General features: G+C 38.8%; 1 long non-coding RNA gene across 1 annotated transcript; it reads left to right on the forward strand.

The window, feature by feature from the left end:
* The first annotated feature begins 259 nt into the window (after nt 1-259).
* LOC308411875 lies at nt 260-19,461 on the forward strand. The gene is made up of 3 exons (XR_013974464.1): nt 260-696; nt 792-894; nt 19,355-19,461. It is a non-coding gene; the product is annotated as an uncharacterized lncRNA (long non-coding RNA).
* The last annotated feature ends 3,769 nt before the right edge of the window (nt 19,462-23,230 follow it).

Here is a 23,230-nt window from a genome sequence, read left to right on the forward strand (position 1 = left end):
CCTTGTCTTATGAACGTCACAGATGATGGCACAGACTGGAGTAAAGCCCCAGGGGATAAAGCGTGACATCAAGCATTATATCCAAAAGTTGGCCAAACTGTTTTCTCTCTCTTGCTCTTTCTCTCCTACACACACACACACACACACACACACACACACACACACACACACACACACACACACACACACAAAAACAGTGCATGCGGCAGGAACTTTGGACGTGACTCGAAATAGCATGTAGCTTGTACAGTGCTCAGGACAGGCTGACAGCCAATTATCAACATCTTTGTCTCCACAGAATTCCTTTTTATATACATCCTCAATTCCAGTTCTGGACTTGAAAAGGAGACCATTTTTCTAGAGAGTGATTTCCTCCAATATCTCATCTCTCGGTGTCTCTGTGTGTTTTAACAGGCAGGCAGGCACTCCCATGGGGTTACAGTCTTGCAAGCTTTCCAGCTCCTGCCTACAAAGTGAGGAGGAATGCAAACCGTCTTGTGGCTGCTGCTGTATGTGCGAGGACTGGAGATATTGCTCTGACCATTGCTGTGACATCTGCTGCCAGATGTGTATGGATGTGTGCACTGGCCTCTGTCCTGCAGACTGCAGCTATTCCTTCTGCTATATCTGCCTTACATTTGTACAGAACTGTCTTGGTTTTTTCCAGCAAACAAACAGAAGCATAACGGAGACAGAGTAAGTATAATGGTGATAATTCAACTGTAATAATTCTTACCTGTGCATTTACTTCAGTTTCCTTAAATTTAACTTGGATGTTTTATCTGTTGTAGAACCAGTAGCAAGTCCACAACAGCATGCCAAGCGATTGTCTGACAAACCAAATGCAAAAAACTGACTTAGAGAAAAAGAAAATGAAAAAGAAAGCTTTACAAGGTAAGTTTCAGTTAGGAACGGATAATTTATTTTATTTGCTAATTTTGCTAATAAGAGGATTGTCCAAGGCAATGTTAAGTGTGCTGCACTTTTTATTTGAGGTATTTTGTCTGTCTTGAAATTTTACCCAAGGGTCCTAGTAATTAGATTTACTATAACATAATACCCCAATCCTTATCACCACCAAAAAGAGTTGGTACACTATGTAGAAAGTAATTATTTGCAAAATGTATTTATGCCAGTAACTAACTGAAACTAGTACAAAGAAAAGATACCGAATGCTGAAACAGAGACCTTTTCTTTTTAAAAGGTCTAGATCTTATTTTGAGTTTGGTGACAGCAACACATTTTCGAGAAGCTGAGACAGGGCACATATAGCACTGTGTTGCATCACCCCTTCTTTAACACTCTGTGTTTGGGAACTGAGGAGACTAATAGCTGTAGTTATTAGGCTGTTTTTCCCATCTTTGCTTGAAATAGAGTTTCAGTTGTTCCACTGTTGAGGCCTCCTTTGTTGAATTTTTCATTTTATAATGCAGCAAAGTGTGAATTCCAAAGAGGCCACTTTAGCACTCTCTGTTTGGCATTGTTTTGCTGAGATAAGCAACAGATTCTCTGATGGAGAGACTTTGTAGCAACACACACTTGCATATCGAGATTCAACAAACTGTGTTTACTGACAGTGTTCCTGAGTTCATGCAGTGATTTCCACCGCAGGGTCACAGAGAGAGAGAGAGAGTGGTGGTGGTGGTGGGGGTAATAACAACAATAACAATCAAACAGACACTTCACAAAGTATTTACATTTTTCCCAGTAAAGTCTTTTTCTTATGTCCAAAACATGACATTTAGTCCAGATTTGAGCTCATCATGAATGGCTTAGACCTCACAGGGTGAACTACAAACACTGAAATGGTTCAGATCAGGTCTGTTTACAGTATGTTAGCTGTCTGTTCGTAGTCAGTCAATATCAAAGTCAAAATTCCTATTTCTAGTCTTTATTTACCTGAGAAAGATTTGTACATTGCTGAAAAGTCTCAAATCCTGCACCTATTCATTTAGAGATTGTGGATATATGCATAAAACCAGTTTCACTTCCATATGTTTGACTCAAAAATATAAAATTAAATGCACCAACCATTTGTAATTAAAACTGCACCTAAAAATTAAAAACCATACCTAATTTAAATTTGGAGAGACCCCGCGATTGTCTTTTTGGATAGTGCCATTACTTTCCCACAATGGGCCAGGTAGGTTTCGTCAGGGAAACATGTAAGTGTGACAAATATGTAAAAAACAAAACAAACTCCCCAAAAAAATACTTTCACACTTTTGGATCAACTCAGATCACTTGGAACATAAACGGTTGCAAAGAGGGACAGTTGTTATTGAAACCAGGGGCGCCACCAAGGGGGGGCACTGGCCACCCCCTAAAATTTGCTGGCCCCTCCAGTGGGCCCCCCTGGGAAGATTGTCCTATGTCAGCAGTGTTGGGAAGGTTACTTTTAAAATGTATTCCATTACAGAATACAGAATACATGCCCCAAAATGTATTCTGTAACGTATTCCGTTACGTTACTCAATGACAGTAACGTATTCTGAATACTTTGGATTACTTAATATATTATCATGCTTTTTACAACAACGTGAATGTACTATTGCTGTGTGATGTATTACTATTACTGAAGGTCCGCGACTCCGAACTGTAGTAAAGGGACCTCTGGCTAATACAACGGGGTCCCTGTCGGCTCGTAGCCGAAAAATAGCTTTACTTTGTTGTGTGGGTCAACTTTGCTAGCAGAGACAGAGAGAGGCGTTGAAAGGCTGCTCCAACGGAACTTATTGTTTTCGGAGGAAAACACGAACACAGTGTACAGTCGAGTCTTAATAGCTTACTTACAACTGGGCTCGTCAGGCACTCTTCTTGGCTGCAGTGGTTATTATTATATTTACATGCTTCCAGCTCCCGTTTTTCCTCGATGACAACTCGTACCTTTCTCTCCCTCCTCGCTCACAGACCCATAACGTGTATGGCAGTCCATTCTCCCTGCAACACGGACTACACTGCCCATGATGCTACATTCTTTAGAGCTATGCTTGTAGCATTCTGCCTGTTAGCTTAGCACAACAACAACAACAACGAAAAGGCGCTCTCTCACCCAGGAAACACACAGTCGCAGAGAGAGAGAGTGTCGCCCTGTAACCATGGCAACCGTAACGCTGCCGCCTGGAACAACAGAACGTAGCTGTCAAACAAAACCCAAACAGTCCTGACCCGCGACAAAATGAAACAGGAAAGTACCGCAGTGTAATCCATTTATTTCAACAAAGTAACTGTATTCTGAATACCACCTTTTTAAACGGTAACTGTAACGGAATACAGTTACTCATATTTTGTATTTTAAATACGTAACGGCGGTACATGTATTCCGTTACTCCCCAACACTGTATGTCAGTAATAATTCTAATAAACGTGGCCACAAGAGAGAGGAAAAAACACCCTACAATGAAACACTAACTTGTTATTTATTACTGCTTAACCCTTTAAAACCGGTCAGAGAGGGCACACTCTTTTTTTGTAACTATTTTTAAATCCCTGTAGAACCAGAACCACGTAAGCTAGCGCAATCATTTTTTTTGCATATGAAACCGGAGGAGTTGTACTTACATCTTATGCCATCAGCTTGACCTAGGTCACGGTTTCCTTACACATATGGCTTTGCAAAAATAGCATAAAAAGCACTTGCAGCATCAAAAACATATTCCAGAAACACGCTTTGCCGAACCGATCAGCTGTTCAAAACACTTCCCACGTTGGAATAGACGTCAGCACAAACTATCGCATGTCCGCCTGTGGCGTGGGTGTGGTCCTTGGCCAGCTGCAGAGGAGGCGTGACGCAGTGAGCTCCCGGGGCGGCGCAGGGGCGGGGTGAACAGGTGTGCTGGGATCTGACAGTGATTGTGTCTCTTTATGTGTTGGCAGTGACAGACGGAGACGGAGGTGACAGCAGAGAAAGAGAGCGCGGAGTATATGTGTCCACGTTACCCCGAGTTTAATAAAAGGTTTCTGCATTGTCAAAGTCGCTCCGGCTGGTATTTCTTGGGTCCACCGTTACACCGCCATTACGGGGCCTTATAAGCCTATACGGGTGTTTTTTAAAAGTCATGTTTGACTCTATCCTTTTCTGTATAGTTTCTGGGATGCTTAGAACTCAAATTGCACTGCTGGAAATAGTTTATTTTGATGCACATGCTGGGTTTTTTTTGCAAATTTGGATTATAATATTTATTTTAGTTTTTCCTGCAGTATATAAAAATTGGTGTATCTCAAAAATAAAACTATGAAGACACTCAAAATATATTTCCTGTTGTTGGAAACTATTTTGTGCAACTTTTTTGTATTTTATTTTTGAGGGATAAACCTCTTAAACTAGAAATTTATGTAAAAAAAAACAAAACAAAAAACAAAACAAAACAAAAGCCCACAAACAATTTTCATTTTCTTTGTAGTTTATTGCACTTATTTGCAATTTATGTAGTTACTATGGACATACATATATTCAGTGTTGGGGAGTAACGGAATACATGTACCGCCGTTACGTATTTAAAATACAAAATATGAGTAACTGTATTCTGTTACAGTTACTGTTTAAAAAGGTGGTATTTAGAATACAGTTACTTTGTTAAAATAAATTGATTACACGGTGGTACTTCCCTGTTTCATATTATGGCGGGTCAGGACTGTTTGGGTTTTGTTTGACAGCTACATTATGTTGTTCCAGGTGGCAGCGTTACGGTTGCCATGGTTACAGTGTGACGCCCTCTCTCTCTCTCTGTGTTTCCTGGGTGAGAGAGTGCCTTTTTGTTGTTGTTGTTGTGCTAAGCTAATAGGCAGAATGCTACAGGTATAGCTCTAAAGAATGTAGCATCATAGGCAGTGTAGTCTGTGCTGCAGGGAGAATGGACTGCCATACTCGTTATGTGTCTGTGAGCGAGGGAGGGAGAAAAAGGAAAAGTACGAGTTGTCATTGAGCAAAAACGGGAGCTGGAAGCATGTAAATATAATAATAACCACTGCAGCCAAGAAGAGTGCCTGACGAGCCCAGTTGTAAGTAGAGATGGACCGATCCGATATTACGTATCGGTATCGGTCCGATACTGACCTAAATTACTGGATCGGATATCGGAGAAAAATAAAAAATGTAATCCGATCCATTAAATATCACGAAAGCACCTCACAAAACTTGCAACACGCCGTAACTCACCTCAGAACGTTAGCATGTCGGAGCAGTATGCATCACGTGATAGAGCGGCTGTGGCATGCGGGACCTGTCGGTGGTCTGGATAGCATTTGGAGCTTCGCTAGCAACCCGGCATTTCATCTCCGACAAAGTTATCCCCGAGAGAAGTAAAGCAAGTGTGTAAGTCCATCTCTGAATGTTTGTAAAGCATTCCTGCGTTAAGCTTAACAAACGACTGCCTCTTCTTGCTGCTACTTCAATCATGAAACTGCTTAACGATCAGCTGATCGGCTTTTCTGTCGGGAGTACGTCTCTCTTGTTTGCTTTTGGCCCACTTTGCACCAGAAAGAGGAAACCAGCGGCTGAACAACAGCAGCACGTTTAAGCTCTATAAGCTGTTGTTAGAATTTATTTAATATTACTTTCTACTCGAGGATCTTTTTCTACGTAGCTGACGCTGGTAACTGTGCAGGGGCGGATCTAGCAAAGTTTAGCCAGGGGGGCCGATAGGGCATTAACAGGGAAAAGGGGGCACAAAGACATACTTTTCTTTCTTATTCTCATTTAAAATGTCTAGCTTTTAATAAATAATTATCTGACAGCCAAAGTTTTAATTTGATGCAAAATGAATAGAAGTCCATTACTGTATATAGTAACTATTAAGTCTAATATATATATATATACCCTAGTAAGCTATAGTACTTTTTCCTTTGTGAAGGTACCATCTGTGCAGTCTGCAATTTTGTTGAAGAAAGATGTTGAATCTATTTAATATTTCTTGAAAAATAATTGATTTCTGTGCATTTTTTTTTCCACACTGCATCAAATTAAGGTTGATTACGTCGATTAAGCATCATGAGGTGGAGTGTGAGGGGTGGTTCCCTATTTTTTATTTATTTATTTTTGTTGTTGCTGGGAGTTGGAACCCTATTAGTTAGGTTGCTTAATATATATGCTAAGTACTCTTTAAAATACCAGAATAGGGAGGATGGTGTAGGTTTAAGTTTATTAGATTGATCAGTATTGCTGAACTATGAAATATTTTTTTTGGATACAGGTATAACAGAATAGCTTTAGTGTAGTTGTTGTTTTAAACTTGAGTATGAACTTATACAAAATGCAGCAAGATATTTAAAAAACAGTTTTGTTGATTAAAAAACACTATATCGGATTCATATCGGTATCGGCAGATATCCAAATTTATGATATCGGTATCGGTATCGGACATAAAAAAGTGGTATCGTGCCATCTCTAGTTGTAAGTAAGCTATTAAGACTCAACTGTACGCTGTGTTCGTGTTTTCCTCCGAAACAATAAGTTCCGTTGGAGCAGCTTTTCAACGCCTCTCTCTGTCTCTCGCAAGAAAAGTTGACCCAGACAATAAAGTAAAGCTATTTTTCGGCTACGAGCCCGACACGGAACCCGACGTATTAGCCAGAGGTCCCTTTACCACAGTTCGGAGCCAGGAACCTTCAGTAACAGTAATAAATCACAGCAATAGTACATTCACGTAGTTATAAACAGCATGATAATATATTAAGTAATCCAAAGTATTCAGAATACGTTACTCTCATTGAGTAACGTAACGGAATACTTTACAGAATACATTTTGGGGCATGTATTCTGTAATCTGTAATGGAATACATTTTAAAAGTAACCTTCCCAACACTGCATATATTACAATTTGGGCTATAACGGTTGTATTGATGTATAGCAACTTGAAATGCTCTCAAAAATGGGACTACAGCATGTAAAAATGTAAAGATAAGCTCTGGCGGACTTGGTTCTATGGTAGGTCTTAAAGGGTTAAAATAGATATGGATTTCAAAATCTTATTTGGTTTTCATATGTACCTACTTTCAGTGAACTTTAATAGCTGGAATTAACTAGGCAAATAAGTCTTTTCTCTTTCTCTCTTTTGCCATATTTTCCAAGTAACCTATATTTGACAACAGCATAATAAAAATGGAAAATTTTATTTATTTATTCCTTTTAGTTTATTTGGTGTACCACCCCAATATTTTTAGTGACCCAAATATGACCACTCCTATAAAAAATAATAAATAAATAAATTCTGGAGGCATCACTGATTGAAACTTGAATCCTATTACTATATGAGTAAAACTGGTTTTAGGTTTTAATCCTGGGTGACTGAGGTTGAGGAGGTGTAGTGAGTCATCCACTAATCAAAAGGCTGGCGGTTCAATTACTGTCGTGTCAGCAGAGGTGGGAAGTAACGACGACTGTACTTAAGTACAATTTTCATGTGTCTTTGCCTGAGTAGTTGTTTTTCGGACAACATTTTGCTTTTACTTCCTGCATTTTTAAACAAACATTGGTATTTTCAACTCCTTACATTTTCAAAACAGGCTTGTTACTTTAGGTTCAGCTCTAGCTTTTATACTCAGGAGTTAAAGTGGTCTGGACGGAGTGCAGGTGTTGTGTTTGCGGCACTTCAGAATCTAGCTATTGCTGCAGAGGAGGAGGAAATGTACGGAAGAGGATTAGGGCCACTGGGGAGGAAAAAAGTGAGGGCATTTTTTTCTCTCTCCAGAATTCTGAGGAAAAAGGTCAGGTTGAAGTTAGAATTCTGGGAAATTATAAAAAAGAAAGATGTCCCCAATTTTTTTTTCCAGTGGCCCTAATCATCTTCCGTAGAAGGAAGTATGAAAGGAGTGACGTTTTTCAGTGGCAGGTAATTTCAACATTTCTATCACCTCAACAAATATCAGCAAACGCACAAACTGTTTGTGTGCAGTTTGTCACACAGTGTGTTGCTAGCTAAAGGTCCAGCTGCTGTATTTCACAGGGAGACAAAAGAAAAGAGAAAAGTTCACTCTGAGATGGAGAAAAATATAAGAAAAGACAGGCAGGAGAAGAAGAGAGGTTAGATTTAAAGGTAAGGGCACCTCAGTGACACTTGATGAAGTGAAATAAAATTTTTAGATGTAATAATTTTTTAATCACATGCTATATTTGTATATGGTGTGTTTTGATAAATTATGTATTTTCATATTGGGAAACATCCTGCAAAATAATTTCAGCTACACAAACTTTTTTGTTATTGAAATGTTGCATGAAAATACTAGATAGTTTTGCCCCAGATAAACAAGTTACTTTACAATAATGTGCTGAAATCACAGTAAAACATTATGCTGGACTGCTGCACAGTACCTCTGGTGATCACTGTAAGAGGCAGGTTACATCAAGTGTGGCAGAGATTAATTTGCATTTAACTTTATATCAACTGTATACTGTCTAGTGTAAAGACAGTATAAACAGTATAGTGTCAGTGCAGGAGATGGACATCAGTCAAGCTGGACTCATCTTACTGATTAAGTGTGCAGGCAAAGTCACCCTTTACAACAGAACATAGTTTTTTGTTTTTTTTTCCTATCTACATAACAGATTGAAGCTTTCAGGTGAATTGGAATTTAGATTGGAATAATATTTGCATTCTCATGTACTAATATTGTTTTATATCATATTATATTATTATAGCGCAAAGTTCAGTTATCTTTTTACAAAAATGGTTAGTAGAATTGTCCTTCACAGTGCTACTTTCCCCCCCCCCCCCCAAATAAAATACAATAAAAACAGCACAGTTACTGTGTGCAGTCCCAAATTTAGTTACATATTTTCATTACAAGGAGCTACTTTTTACTTTCTTACTTTGAGTACATTTCAGAGCCTGCACTTTTTTACTTTTACTTGAGTAAAAAAGTAGCTTCAGTACTTCAACCTTTACTGGAGTATTTTTAAACATGGATATCTATCCTTCCACTTAAGTACAGAAAGTCTGTACGTTTGCCATCTCGGCTCTTCAAGGCCATATAAAATTGTCCTCGGGGAAGTCGAACCCTACGTTACCCCGAATGCCTTCTTTCACTGTGTAAGAGATAAATAAACTGCTTGAGGTGCATAGAATAAGACTGTACAAATGGGTGAATCATGGTGTGAAAGTGCTTTGAGTGGTCAATATAAGTAGTTTTCCATTTACCAATTTGGAACAGTTTTTAAAATGGGAAGGAATGGCACGAAAGAATGGTGGGAGAGAGATCCAGGATGTGATTGAGTTGTGCTTGAGGGGAAAATTTGGCATGTAATATGATGTGAGACTGGTCTCAAACATGCAGGTTGTATGCAAAATCAAATAAGCCATTCAGTACACATAAAACAATGCATCAATTTGGATACAACAATAATAGAGACAGCAGAGAACACTGCATGTGTGATTAGAAAAGATGCCAAGAAGCAGTATTTATGCTAAACACTCGGTCGAAAAGGATGAGCAGAGTTAAAACATAGATCATCTCTTTGGAGAAGCATTGCTATAAACTGCAAGGTAAAACTGACTCAAAGCACTGAATGTGAAGCTGATTGATATGCTGATAAAACTGCGGTGGTATGTTACCTTATTTGATAATTGAAGTCAAACATAAGCTTTTTAGCTTCCAATGGACTCTACAGTTATGCCTAATATTGCTAACTTAATAACATTACACATTTCTTACAAAAGTCTATCAAACAAGAGTTGTTCCTGAGCAGTATAAAGTGAGTACTTTTCCATGTTTATACTGTTTATACTTGTTAAGTACCGTAAATTCCATCTTGCCAGTAATAAACGGCTGAGAGAATGAACGTTCTGTTAGCTTGACCCGCAGTACACCCTGCACAAAACTGAGTGGTCAGAGAAATGTTATTTTGTTCTTTAAATCAGATTGATTGACATGCATGTATTGAAGAGTGATGGCTTCCTCCCCCACCAGCTGTTAAACCAAGCAACAGGCTGCAGATCTGAGGCAGAAATAAGAAATGCTGAAACCTTGACAACAGGTATACATTTAAAAAAAAAAAAAAAAAAAAGCATCTAGCGATTGTTTGCATATGCATTCATGTGCGAATTTGTAAGTGGTTTATGTGGGAGGTCGAACTATGGGGAATTATTTATTTTCTCAGTTAGATATTGAATAGAATCTATAAATCTTCATAAAGGACAAATGATGTAACATAAGATAAAAGGCCAGGACTCTCACAAGAAGTGTTTCCTTCTTCTTATTTATTTTTTTGTGAACAGCAGCCCTGACAACGAGCTTAGCATTATCGCTACCATCACGTCTGAACAAAAGAGCTCTCTGAACAAAAGTGATATTTTGTTCTGAGAGCTTTCCTCCTCCTGGGTCACACCCATGTGTTATCAGAGACTGTAATTTGGACTCATGTCACCACGGGTTGTTTTTTTTGTTTTTTTGTTTTTTGTTTTTTTCTTTTTGTTGCAGATCAGTTCATATGGAGAGATTCATTTCTTTTGTGACTGGATGTTCGATTTACAGAGGATTTTTCTTTTTTTTTCTTTTTTTTCCCAGCTCAGTCAATATAGGCTTTGAGAGTCAAACAGAATCCCTAACATCATCACAGCCTAAGTGTTGCATTTTTCACATGAGAGATAAACTGTAGAAATAGCCTCATATCTGCAATATTACCCTTCTCTGCCTACTTCGGAGCGCTTCTTAGATGCTGGCAAGATTGTTTTGCACTTTGAGGCAAACAAAAATATAATTTGGTTTCACACACTGTACAATCTCATATCTCTGTGCGAGATAAGGGCGCCTGAGGCCACCAGGTGCTGTTTGCTTCTGCTGAATTAGACCTTTTTATTATCTTCCACAAAACTGCGAGTTTATGGAAATGTTTAGGAATTGTGAGTGAGCCATGTCAAGCAGCAAAAAGAAGCCTAGAGTAAGGCCTCATGAGGAAAAGCTAACATCACACAATATAATGGGCTGCACTGTGTACCCGGCTTTACTCATATCTTTTCTCGTTTCATCCTCCTCTCTGCCCCTCTGGATAAAGCATGCAGGCTAAGTTTGCTCTTTAAACTCACTTTTCCCTACGGGATGTTTGTAAAAGTAACTCCTAACAGTCTGAAACATTTGAGAATCTAAGTCGGAATAAGCTAATGAGTTATGTGTTAAGATCATAAAGATGTTCAAATTGCTGCCTTTGAGAAGATTCTTTGGTAAATCTAATTTCTTATTCATCGTCATTGCCTGTCAGGAAAACTATAAAAAAAACACTGGCAAGCTTAACATTCATTCGGTTTGGCGTAGGGCTGAAACATGGGCAAGAACTAATTATTTTTTTGTGTGGATCTTGATCATTTTTTAAATTGCCAAATACTCTTAGTGAATGATTGTGCTCTTCTAAGCTTTTTTGAATCTTCTTCTCGTTCTTCCTCTTTTATTTTTCTGCCCTGTGATGATCTTTAAATATCTTATTGTTTGCAAATAGTAGAATGTGTCTACACAACATGGTAGCAGTGATAGAAAGTGAGGTTGAGCCCACAAATGACTGAGGATCTACCTCGGAGATGTGCAGCAGGAAGAAATTTTAAGATCTTGTGATTTATTTTTTTTTCTCTCACCTTTGCTGTCTTCCTTCTTCCTCCCTCTGTCTTATCTCTTTGTGGCTGAGCACATTTCTCTCACCCCACCCGTCTATGTTCTCTTCTCATGAATTGCATTGCTTTTACTGAAAGTCTTCTGGTTAGGAGTGGAGAAAGGCATTGTGTGCTGCTGTCAGTCAACTAGATTACAGCTCTAGAGGATCCTCATTGTTCAGACTCCAAAAATAAGTAGATGGCGCCTAACTTTGCTGGCCAGATATATCTGAAGATGTCTGTATTTTTCCCCATATTGGAAGGCTGTGAAACAAAAAAGTCAACATGAAAAACAGAATTGGATGAGTAAATTTGATTTTGATTCAGCAAAGCTGTTATGATGCATTCCAGCCTGAGATACGGACAGATCCTCGACTCTAATAAGCAGAAGATAATTAGGCGCATGTAATCTAAACCTTCAGGCATTTTCTGTTTTGCTATCCATCAAACAGTTGGTTCTCTGTTCACTTGTCCACACTGACTAAGCTTTCACCTTATAGCTGACCCCTCCTTAACTGAGAGATGCCTATTACTTCTGTGAAAACCCTTCATTCATCCTTAGTACCACAGATGCACAAGGCTTACTGCCTGGAAAGGGATCTCAGCTGATAAAAGATTATTGCTCCTAATCTGTCCAAATCAAACCCTCTGCCCATCACAAAGCTCAGTTAGAATAAAAATAAATAAAAAATAAGCCCTTTAAAGTACTGGCGTCCTCTTTTCACTCACAAAATTGTTTGGATGGTTTGGGTCTGGACATGCAGCTTTGAGCATTAGAAATTCTTCAGAGCGCAGCGTCACCTGGTAAATCTCCTATTATGATATGAAGTGAGTAGTGGCTTTAAAAGTTGAAAAAAGGGCCAGTGGTGTGTTTTCAAGCTCACTTGCAAGAGAGTAGTGCACAGACCTTCTCTCTTTACCTTCCTGCTGTGTGCCAGGTTTTGAGATTCCATAGATGTACAGGTGAGACTTTCTGAAGATGGGCATGGGCAGCTGGTAGGAGGGGGGCGATGAGTTTTTTTTTCTTTTTTTTTTCCTGCTGAAATTGGATTTTATTTTTGTCCACTCCGAGACCTCCATCTTATCCTGCAACCCAGTCCTCCCACTCAATTTCCATCTCACCGTGTGAAAATTGGAGCGATATAAAGATGTGAGCTTCAGATTGAGAAGACAGTCAGCGATGGTAATAAGGAGGGCAAGGGAATGGCAAAAGATAGAGACAGTGAGATATAGGGGAAAGCGTGAGATCGAGGCCAGACAAGGTAGCAGCACACAGATTTCTGGATTTCCAGAGCACAGCAGCAAATGTCTGGACCAGATTTTTTTATGATAGCTTTTACTCGAGTGGGGAAACACACTCTGTTGCTGGCACACTCAGCGAAAGGATTTCCTTCAAAATAGAAACAACTAAAAATATATTTATCTGTGTATAAAAAATATATTCATAAGAAATTAGCAGTGTAAAAATGATCAGTTAATTAATAGTAAGCCTGACTGACATAACAGTTTTTTTTGGGGTTTTTTTGTTTTGTTTTTTTTGGCCACTTGAAATTCAAAACGTGGACAAAACCAAACACAGACGACCCCCACCTTTTACTACTACCCCTTCTCCCCCTCGTTTCATTTGGACAGAGTGAGCAAGAGAGACACTATCTCATTAATGTGACAGAGACATTGCTCATTTTGGATGCATAACACACAGTGATTTGATAACAGGGCGGTCAAACAAAATCGCTTTACTTCAAATGCATTCCCAATCCTATTTTAACAATAGAACGTATTTAACAGATTCACCAGCTTGCTTAAAAAGAAGAGGAAACCATTAGCTTAAAACTAAAGAGTGGAATCAATTAATAGAACCCAGCCATAATAGTGTGTTGGGATGGTTTGTGCGCAGTTACTTTGCATTCATAATGTATAGGCTGACAGCCCATTAGACACTATTAAAAGGAAATCAGATTCTGGCCTTCCTCCAAAGCCATTAGCCAGTGGGGTCAGCCTGAAGACAAACCGGTAATTGACCAATAGATTCAGGTAAATTGTTGGTCCCTGAGAGAAACAACAATTTTGTTAATTGCATTTTTAACAGCGGATGAAGGGATTACAGGTGCATAATAGCAATGACAGTGCTGTAATGGACCCAGCAATTAGACAGTACTATTACTTACATTTCTGTAAACACATCTCCCCTTAGCACTAATGCAAACATCAAAGTAATGAAAAACTGTTGTGGCAAATTCTGATTCTGCATCGGAAGAAGTCAAGAGCCTTAAAAGGTGAGCAGAATAAAACACATAGATAGTAAAGAAGGCCTAGTTATGAGTTTTACATGAATGAACAGGCAGTTTGCTTGCTAGATATAAAATGTAATTTCACTGGATGGCAACAAAACCTCAGGAGCTAACTGTCAGTCACACTAATGGACAATAACAGTAAGGTCAATGCTTGTTATGGTGTATTGTGTGTGAGTGTGTGTGTGTGTGTGTGCGCACGTGTGCAAAGAGTCTTTTACTTTTCACGGTTGTGTCTGACATTAGCCTGTTAGGTATGAACAGATAACCATTCTTGACCATGATATGGTCAAGCTTCTTGCAAATCATTGTCAAGGATCAAGGTCCCATTAATCTGTCTGAGCAGACACACTCATGAGCAATATTTGTAGTGCCAGTGTGCATTTAAACCACAGTGTTCTCTGTGCTTAATTCACCTTTTGTTGGAAAAAATTTTCCATGAATAAAAATGTACCATTATTGCCATTAAACAGAATCAAGCAGAGCCCCTGAAGAAATGCATTCATAAGTACTCCTTTCAGATAAACTGTAACAAAGGATAACTGATTGTTGCACCAACATTTATTAGGACACTGGATAAATGTGTGGCACTTTCTTTCAGTCCCTGAGGTTTACATATGTTATACACATCCACTAACTGCTACAGACTGGGGTTTTTCTAAATGAGTGTGTTGGCTTGGTGCTACAGGACTGATTACAAACTTGATCTCACATTAAAATACAGACTTGAATTTGATGAATGCAAGAGAACCCAGATAGCAGCTAAACAATTACTGGGTGCACTCTAATTTGCTTGCAGGCGGCATGCTCTGACTCCATACAGCCTAAGCCTCAACTCTCTGACCTTCCGTAGACAGACCCTCCTGGTCAAACATGGGTTAGCTGCCTGGCTGATAGGGAGGAGGAGGTGGGGGATGTAGACCCCTTCGCCCTGCAGGTATGACTTTCGACAGTGGAAGCGACCTGCTGCTTGGTTACAGTGATGAACGACTTTGCCTACCCTCTGATAATTGCTCACTCAGGGGCAGAGAGAGGTCCATTAATCAAAATGAGCTGAGGTACTGCAGCGCTCCACCACCTATGGCACACCTCAGCATGCCCAACAGCCTCCGGGGAAGACCTGGAGGCACTGTCTTCAAAAGAGTTAAGGTCAGGACAGTGTCATCCTGCAATGACAGCCACTGCCACTGTCTGATGGTGTACAATCTAACAAACTGAACAGAGAAGTCATGAGAGGAAGAGGGGAGGGTCCCATTAATTGATTTTCAATTGGAAGATTCTGTCAACCTTAACTTGAAACAAGTTGCTGCTGTGGGATTTTAATACCGCCTTTGTTGACACGTCAATAAAGAAAGGGTTAAGATGGGCTGGAGGGTCGCAGCCTTTTTTCTAGTATGACAAACTGAGGAAATACAGCAAAAATAAAGGCCTGTGGTTGATTTTTGCAATAACCGATTAGCTGGGATGTCTGTTTTGTCAATGGTGACAGTCATTTATTTTTTTCTCCTAAAAAAAGAAATGGATGCAAGCTGATCGTTTTGCCTTAAGACTCAAATCTATTACTATTGTAAAGGGATAAGGAGACAACATTGCTCCCTAACTCAGATTGATGGGAACCATAGTATCTTATTTTTTTGGCTTTTTAGATGAAATTTAATTTGCACAGATGCAAGTTGTCAAGCTTTGATTTAACTTTTACTTTTCTTTGAGCCTTCTACGGGCGAGTACGTAGTTATGTTATATCTGTTTCCTCTCTGCTGTCATTATTCAGCACGAATGCAAAACAATTAAAGTTAATATTTTCTGTAGCAGAGTTAAAAATACACCTTATCAGTAAACTTGCATCTCTTAAGATGTTGTCAGCTATGACATGGCATCATCGGGCATGCGAGTCTGTTTACAAATGGCATCTTTCTTTTCTTTCTTTTTTTTTTAATCTTGTTATTTTTTTAAATCATTCATTTCAGTAAACATCATTTGCACTTCTAACTCTGAAGCTCTATGCTGACTTGTAAAGATTGTTATGAGAGGGTACTGTTTTTGTATGCATCGTATTTATCTTATCTGTGGGCCTTGGCATTGCCCTGCAGGATTTTGTTTATGCACAGTACAAAATCACCATAACCTTAACCATGACCTCAACCTTGAATCTTTATCAATAATAAAACCACGATGCATTTGGAAGGGGGAAAAAAAAAAGTCTGGCCGATCCACAAACCATTCTTCAAAATAATTGTTTTAATACATGAGTTGAGCAGATGTAGCAAAAATAATAAAACATCTCTTGAAGGTCAGAATTATAATTAATGTTATTAAGTTGAGAATGATGAAGTTCAATTGCCTTTTTAATGAACAGTCTTCTTGGGTCGTTAACAGGGTGCACTCGGGCCAGTAAGGTTAGACATACTAAGTTTAAAAGAACAGTTTTTCCAAAATTAATTTGAAGAAAAAAAGAAAAGAATAAATATCATTCCTTAACATGTAGCACTATTCAGCTATTATAGCTGCATTAATACAACCATTGCATGATCAATAGCTCATAAGTGGCTCAATATTTTTATAACACTGTATCAAGTGAAAAGGAGAAAACAAAGGAGTCACTTAGAGTGATAAACACACAGAAAATCATCACCTGGGTCTGAAGCTGGCCTTGGCTTTATGGATCTTGAAAGTGAATTTCATCCAATGATTAGCTGCCAGTCCCAACAGCTTTACCGTTTCGGTTCAGTACTCTGCTTATAGCACTGTTTTTGACCACAGCAGCCCATGTGTTTTCATCAAACTAGCTCTGATAAACTCACAGTGCACATATCTACCCCAGAACCAAACAATTAAAGATCTGCTAGTGAACTTAGCGGAACATTTAGCACACAAAACTGTCAGATATTTTCCTCGGGAGCTAAAAGAATGAATATTGGATTTAGAAACACACTCTAAACAAAAGATAATATTTTAACTGTTGACTGTGTAAATAAGCAACTTTACTATACTTGCTTGAAGGGCGGTGATATACCATAGTTGTGTTTACAAGTTTTTCCACTGCCCACAAGTAGCTGAAAGTTGTTTTTATATATTTAATAAAATGGTAACACTTTGTTCTAGTTTTCACTGATAGCTCTAGTATTTATGGTGCAATATTTTTCCACTGATCATGAATGCAAGGTGAGGCGAACAGGGGTTAAGGTGAGCAGCAAATTGGAGACCATCACTCATGTCAAATGCAGTTATTAAACCTATGGCCCAGTGCTTACCGTAAATGCCAGTGTTTGATCTTATTATTTTAGGATGACGTGTGCTATGTAAATTATTACAACTATGTAAATCAGTTGGGATGGCATGGTGTTGCCCTGTCACCTTGGAGCAAGAAGGGTCTAGGTTTAAGTCTCTTGTTTATCTTTTTTTGTCTTTCTATTGCTTTTTTCCATGTCCCCCACTGTGCCTGCATGGATTTCCTTTGAGTGCTCCGGGTTAATTGTTGCTTTTAAATCAGCCACTTGTATGAATATGAAAGCGTGTTTCTTTGTTATCTTTGTTATCTTTGTTATAGATTGGTGCGCTGCATTTTGCCCTGTGTCATCTGGGAGAGGCTCCAGCCCCCTCTGAACATTAAGTTAGCTAAGTAGTTAAGAAAATGGATCATGAATGGATCATGAATGAATCAATTTAAACTGAGTATAAGTGTGAGTGGAAAGGGAACAGAACATTGTGGGAAGAAGCGGAAACTACTGTGGGTCTGTGTCACAGTGAAAATCAGAAACGGTGCCAAGGCCAAGGCTGCTGTATGGCAGCAATGACTGCAGGATAGTGCCTTTGAGTTTGTGGAAAGTTTTCAAGTTTACAAAATGTATCAAATTAAATTGAAGTGCAAACTGTATGAACAATATCTTGCCAAGTTAAGAACTCCCCAGATGAGGTAGGTGTAAAAGCAATCTTTGTATTTAAAATCATGATAGTTCGTTCACTTACTTTTGAACCTTGGAAAAATTTATTAAAATATACAAAAATGGCTATAATTCTTAAGCTTGTGCAAACTTTTTGTAAAGGCCCTTGAATCAAAGGTGAAAGTTTGAACTTCATTCACATCTTAAGTGTTTTATTTAAACTCCCCTGTGGCGCTGCATAGATGCAAAATTACAAACGTAGCAAAACAAATTCAAACAAAACTGTCATTGATCTGCATTACATTTGATGTGGTCATGTTGTAGCTGAAAAAAATTTGCCTTGGAAATAAGCTGGGAGAAAGTGATGCAGAAACAATGAAGAAAGAATTTTGATTACTTTTTACAGTCAGACTGCTTTGCTGTTGCTTGATTATTGAACTCTACTTGCATATTTCTGTTAACATTGACAGTGAATAATGAAAGTGTTCGGAATGACTCTCACCCAGCTACCTGCCTCGACGACTCCTCTAGCTCCTTACTTCCGTAATGTGTTTTTAGAGGGTTCTGAGTTATTCCACATCACACAGCTGGTCATTAAATCTCACAATAAACTATTTCCATCATTTCTACACAATTTTCAGGCAGCCCCACCTATGTCACGGTCCAGTTTATTTGCTTTGTTTGTCACTGCTGTCCTGTCCTTTCCCTGTGTGTGTGTGTACACACATTGGCTATAACGAGAAGCAGGAGAGGGAGCCTTGGCATCATGGACTCACATTATTGTCCTTGCATCATATAGCCTATAGAGGTTTTATTCCGGTATTAGTTCTGCCCATCACATTAGACTGGACATCACCAAGGTGATTGGGACCTACAGAGTAAACGACCAGTAATGAATGCCGAGAGAAATATATGGCATGGTAACTTTCATTTAAAAAAAGGTCCTCTCCCAGCAGTGTGCTCAGTCAATCCATTTTACAGGTGTAAAGATGGAAGAACTGTGCTCTCACTCACACCACAGCTCATCTTCCAGACAGTTGCATGAATTAATAGCAGACTGGGGGCTCATAGTGCCACCTCAGTCTTCACTCACTATGAAGACAGGTACTGTGGGGCTGCCAGCGCTCCTGGTTTCAGCTGTCTTGCCCACAGGACATATTCAAGAAGCTTCCACCAGGCATGTCCATTCAGCCTTTGAAATAATTACAACTGTTCATTCAGCTTGCAAACAGGAAACCAAATCATTACCTTCACAGCATCTAATTAATTTGCTGTTAGACAAGAAGACCTACCTTTTAACTCTCTAAATATCCATTTTTATTTCACTTTGGCCAAAGATGCAATGATAATTCCTTTCAAGAGTGTTCGGTTGTTCTGTTATGCTCTGTTTAATGCTCTGTTTAATGTTCAGTAGTACGCTATAGCAATAAAGTGATTGATCTTTTTGTTGTATGCCAGATATACCACTGTTGCCTCTCTGTCAGGCACCAGTACCTTAACTGCATGTATAGACAGAACCTGAGAATTAGTCAAAAAGAGTGATGGTGTGTTCAAGGTGAAAACTAACTCCTTAGCGTTTGCTCATCCGTCTTCCTTCTCTCATTCACAGGACTATGGTGCTCCATGAAAACCTGTTCTGCACTGCCAAAAAGCAGTCCTGTTGTTTAAAACTAATGAAGACCCAGCAGGCTCAACTGTCCTCAAGCTGTAATAAAGTACTTGGTAACACTTTCCTATATGCTTCTTCTGTGGTGTGCAAGGGCAAATGTACAGCATAGTAAATAGTATAAACCTCTTTTTTTTTCTTTCTTTCTTTTTTTTTTTTTTTAAATTCAGGGACCAATGTAATGCATTGGAAAATAACAAGTGGAAACAGTTTGCTGTTTTTTGTTGAATATATATATATATTTGAGGTCTCTGAATTAGTTTGCCTGTGTAGAAGAAAGCAAGAACCACTATATATATATATATATATATATATATATATATATATATATATATATATATATATATATATATATATATATATATATATATATATATATATATATATATATATATATCATAAAGCAAATGACTGAAAAGTATATCAGGTGTAAAGAAAAAAAACAAAAGCAAACGTGTCCAGCATGTAATAAGAGGTTGAATGTGCTGAAGAGCGAGGGCAGTATCTGTGTATCAGTAAGGAAAGTGGAATGGTTATCATTACATGCTCCTCTTATTTGCCAATGGCTGTGGATCTGTTCTCTGCAGCTGTAGATACACACACACACACACACACACACACACACACACACACACACACACACACACACACACACACACACACACACACACACACACACACACACACACACACACACACACACACAAACAAGTGCACATAAACAAGAAAAATTGATTACCACCTCTTCCTGATTGCAGCCGCTCTGTCTTCTAAATCTAAATTGCAACTCCAGACACAAAAGCAGCCCGTGTACCTGAAGCACACTAAATCAATCTCCCCCCACTCTCCAGCTCCTGCACTGCCAAATAAAAAGTACAACCTTTTCCAGGGAAGTGCGAAGCCTCAGAACGTAAAATATGTCATATAATGTAAAATATGCCGCTTGCATGCTATGACCTTGTGGCTTTAAGGCTGGAGACCTTAAGTTTTCACAATCAAGACTCACAAATTTCCACAATGCAATAGCTAGACAAGACTTCAAGACATGCAGAGATTAAAAGGACAGCTTTCATCAAGTGTTTTATATTGATTGTCGTAAGACAGGTGATAAGTGGCATTCCTCATAGATACAGAGTTTAACTGTGGCTTCATATATTCTAACCACATCCCAAAAAACAATTGGACATAATTCGATCAGTAACCCTATCTGTGTAATTACACACTGACTTTAAACACTATTAATTTGAATTCTAAGCTTTTCAAGGGATACAATGCATTTTAAACAATGGCAAAACTTCTTAAAATTCAGTGATTAGACTCATTATCATATCAGCAGTTTCAAGAGTGCAGACCCTCTATGGAATAATTTAGACCCACATGCCAGGCTCGTGGTACAGACACAGAAGGCACGCCACTGCTGCCTCCCCCACTCTTTTCATTACATCTACCTGACATCTACCCTCATTCACACCTGCACTACAACACTTTCTCTTCACTGGCTTGCCAGTAACATTTGTCACATGTATCACAACCTCTTCTTTAATGCATCCTTATCAGTCACTCAGACAAGGCACTTAACATGAGAATGAATCTGAGACCTTGCCTTTAGCAGGGGCCATTATGTGTAATGGTTGTCAGCTGTTTGGAATGCATTCCCATGTCCCACTGAAATGATTTGTATCCTTGCCAAGTTTAGCATTCGAGTGTAAGCATGAACAGTCTCATCTTATTAAATACTGCCTACTGAAAAATGGGGCCATCTCAGTGGATATCTACAGTATTTGCTATTCTTAAAAATATTTTATAAGAAGCAACTCTACAAGATGCCACAGACAGAAAGAGAATATGATTATCTGTTATAGCCCTCTAAAGTTAGCCTTGCATGAAGCTGGATCAGTTCCTTCTTGGAAGATGGCTCATTATCAGCATCAACAAGGACAGTGCTCCGAGAAATCTTATGGCACTTCCTTCATTAAAATGGCAATTTGGCAACAAGTGTGAGATGTGTTCTCAGAAACCTTTTTAAATGAACCAAAAGTACTTACAAAGTGTCTTAGTAAGTAAGTAAGGAGTGAAAATGGTAGCAGACCCACATGTGTATCGCCGTCTTATGAAGTCATTTTGAGAAACAATTTCCATACAAAAAAACTCCAGAGGAGTTAACTAAGGAGTAAGGAGCTGTGTGTAATGAATTTAGATGGATAAATCTAAATACTGGGGCCACTTGATATGCAGCATCAGGCAGAGACACATCAGCTATGCAGCAGATAATTATTAACTTAAGCATATTAAATTCTCAAAAATTAATGGCTTGGAGCAGATAATCTCTCTCCACCAAATGTTATGTAGCACCGATAAGAAGCAGATGACCATCAGTTCATGGATATAGGCTTAAGGTGTGCAGTGAGTGTGGCTGAGAGGTGCAGCAGCACAAACTATGGGACCGGAGCTCAACAGTTAAGATGTAATTATGATATGAATACGAGCAGAGCAAGCTATCACATATTACTGTGAATTGAAATATTTCTCCAGAGCTTAACTGAATAGGGACTGTATGGTATGGAGAACAAGGTAAAGGTGACGCAAGAGTGACAAGAGACGTGCTGAGATTAATGGAAAGGATTACGTGTGCAAGAAAAAAGGCATTCCTTTAGCCAAAATAAGCACGGACAAGAGAGATCTGTTATTCTTCGCAGCGATATGAATTAACAGCCAGAATAACGATAAACTCAGCAAGTGCTGTAGAGTACATCTATCAAGTAGGTGGCAAAATAAATGCTGGTTTTGACACCACCAAAACCAAAAGCCTCGCCGCAAGCTGTTCTGCAGCAGAGCAATAACAGTCACAATGACTCAATCATCTTTTCTAATACTGCTCTCAGCACCAGTATGTATACAATTAAGTATTAAGCCTCTGGAGCTCACCCCAGCTGTCACAGGGTTGGAGGTAGGCTGCACCCTGGACAGATCGCCAATCTGTGGCAGGGCTGTGGAACATACAGTAAACACAGATACAGAAACAGTCTAGAAGTGATCTGGATAACACACTTTATAAAGGATGACTGAAAGATTTTTCAAATTAGTTTCCATTAAGCAGGTTTTTTTTAGAGTAAACTGTTTAGCTGGTCATTGTACTGCCATTGACTAGACTTGTGTGCCTTTTGTTTAGTTCTTTATTGAATTCTTACTTAGAAGTTCATTACTCAGCATTTTGTAAACTAATCATTGGTGTTGTTTGAAACTGTTAATAAAGTTCTATAAGGATACAAAGAGTAGCCAAGAACTATGATATGTGTGTACCTAGCTGTTACATGGGGATCATCTATAAATTTTCCGTGTCATTCCCATAAGTCCTTCTGATCTTAGAAAGCGCAGTAACCCTTTACCTTTACGTTCAAGTCTTGAATAAATAAAGTTGGGACATTGGTGTGTGCATTTTCTTTATCAGCAACCGATAAAGTCTAAAGTCCATCTTTTAATGCCTCAGTATTATTTTTTTTACAAGGGCCATAATAACAAACCTCCCCCCCACACACACACACAAAAAAACACCATCTCCTTTTCTTAGTGTGCTTTGTTTGTTTCCACCCCGTGGACCCACTCGATCAATGTGATGCTGTTGCAATTATTACCATCAGCAACCATTTGGAATGATTGGATTTGCTCCAAAGGCTGAAAAATAGACTTAGGCTGTATCATATGGTTGACTTTGCACTGCTGTAAATCCGTAATTGGATAAATTGCAGGCTAAGAAAGCCATTTTCCTACAGGGGAGTGGGGAAAAAAAGGAAAAATGTGCCAATGTCAGTTCAGGTTTTT

Source organism: Rhamphochromis sp. 'chilingali' (genome assembly GCF_963969265.1).
Source record: "Rhamphochromis sp. 'chilingali' genome assembly, chromosome: 15".
Classification (NCBI taxonomy): domain Eukaryota; kingdom Metazoa; phylum Chordata; class Actinopteri; order Cichliformes; family Cichlidae; genus Rhamphochromis; species Rhamphochromis sp. 'chilingali'.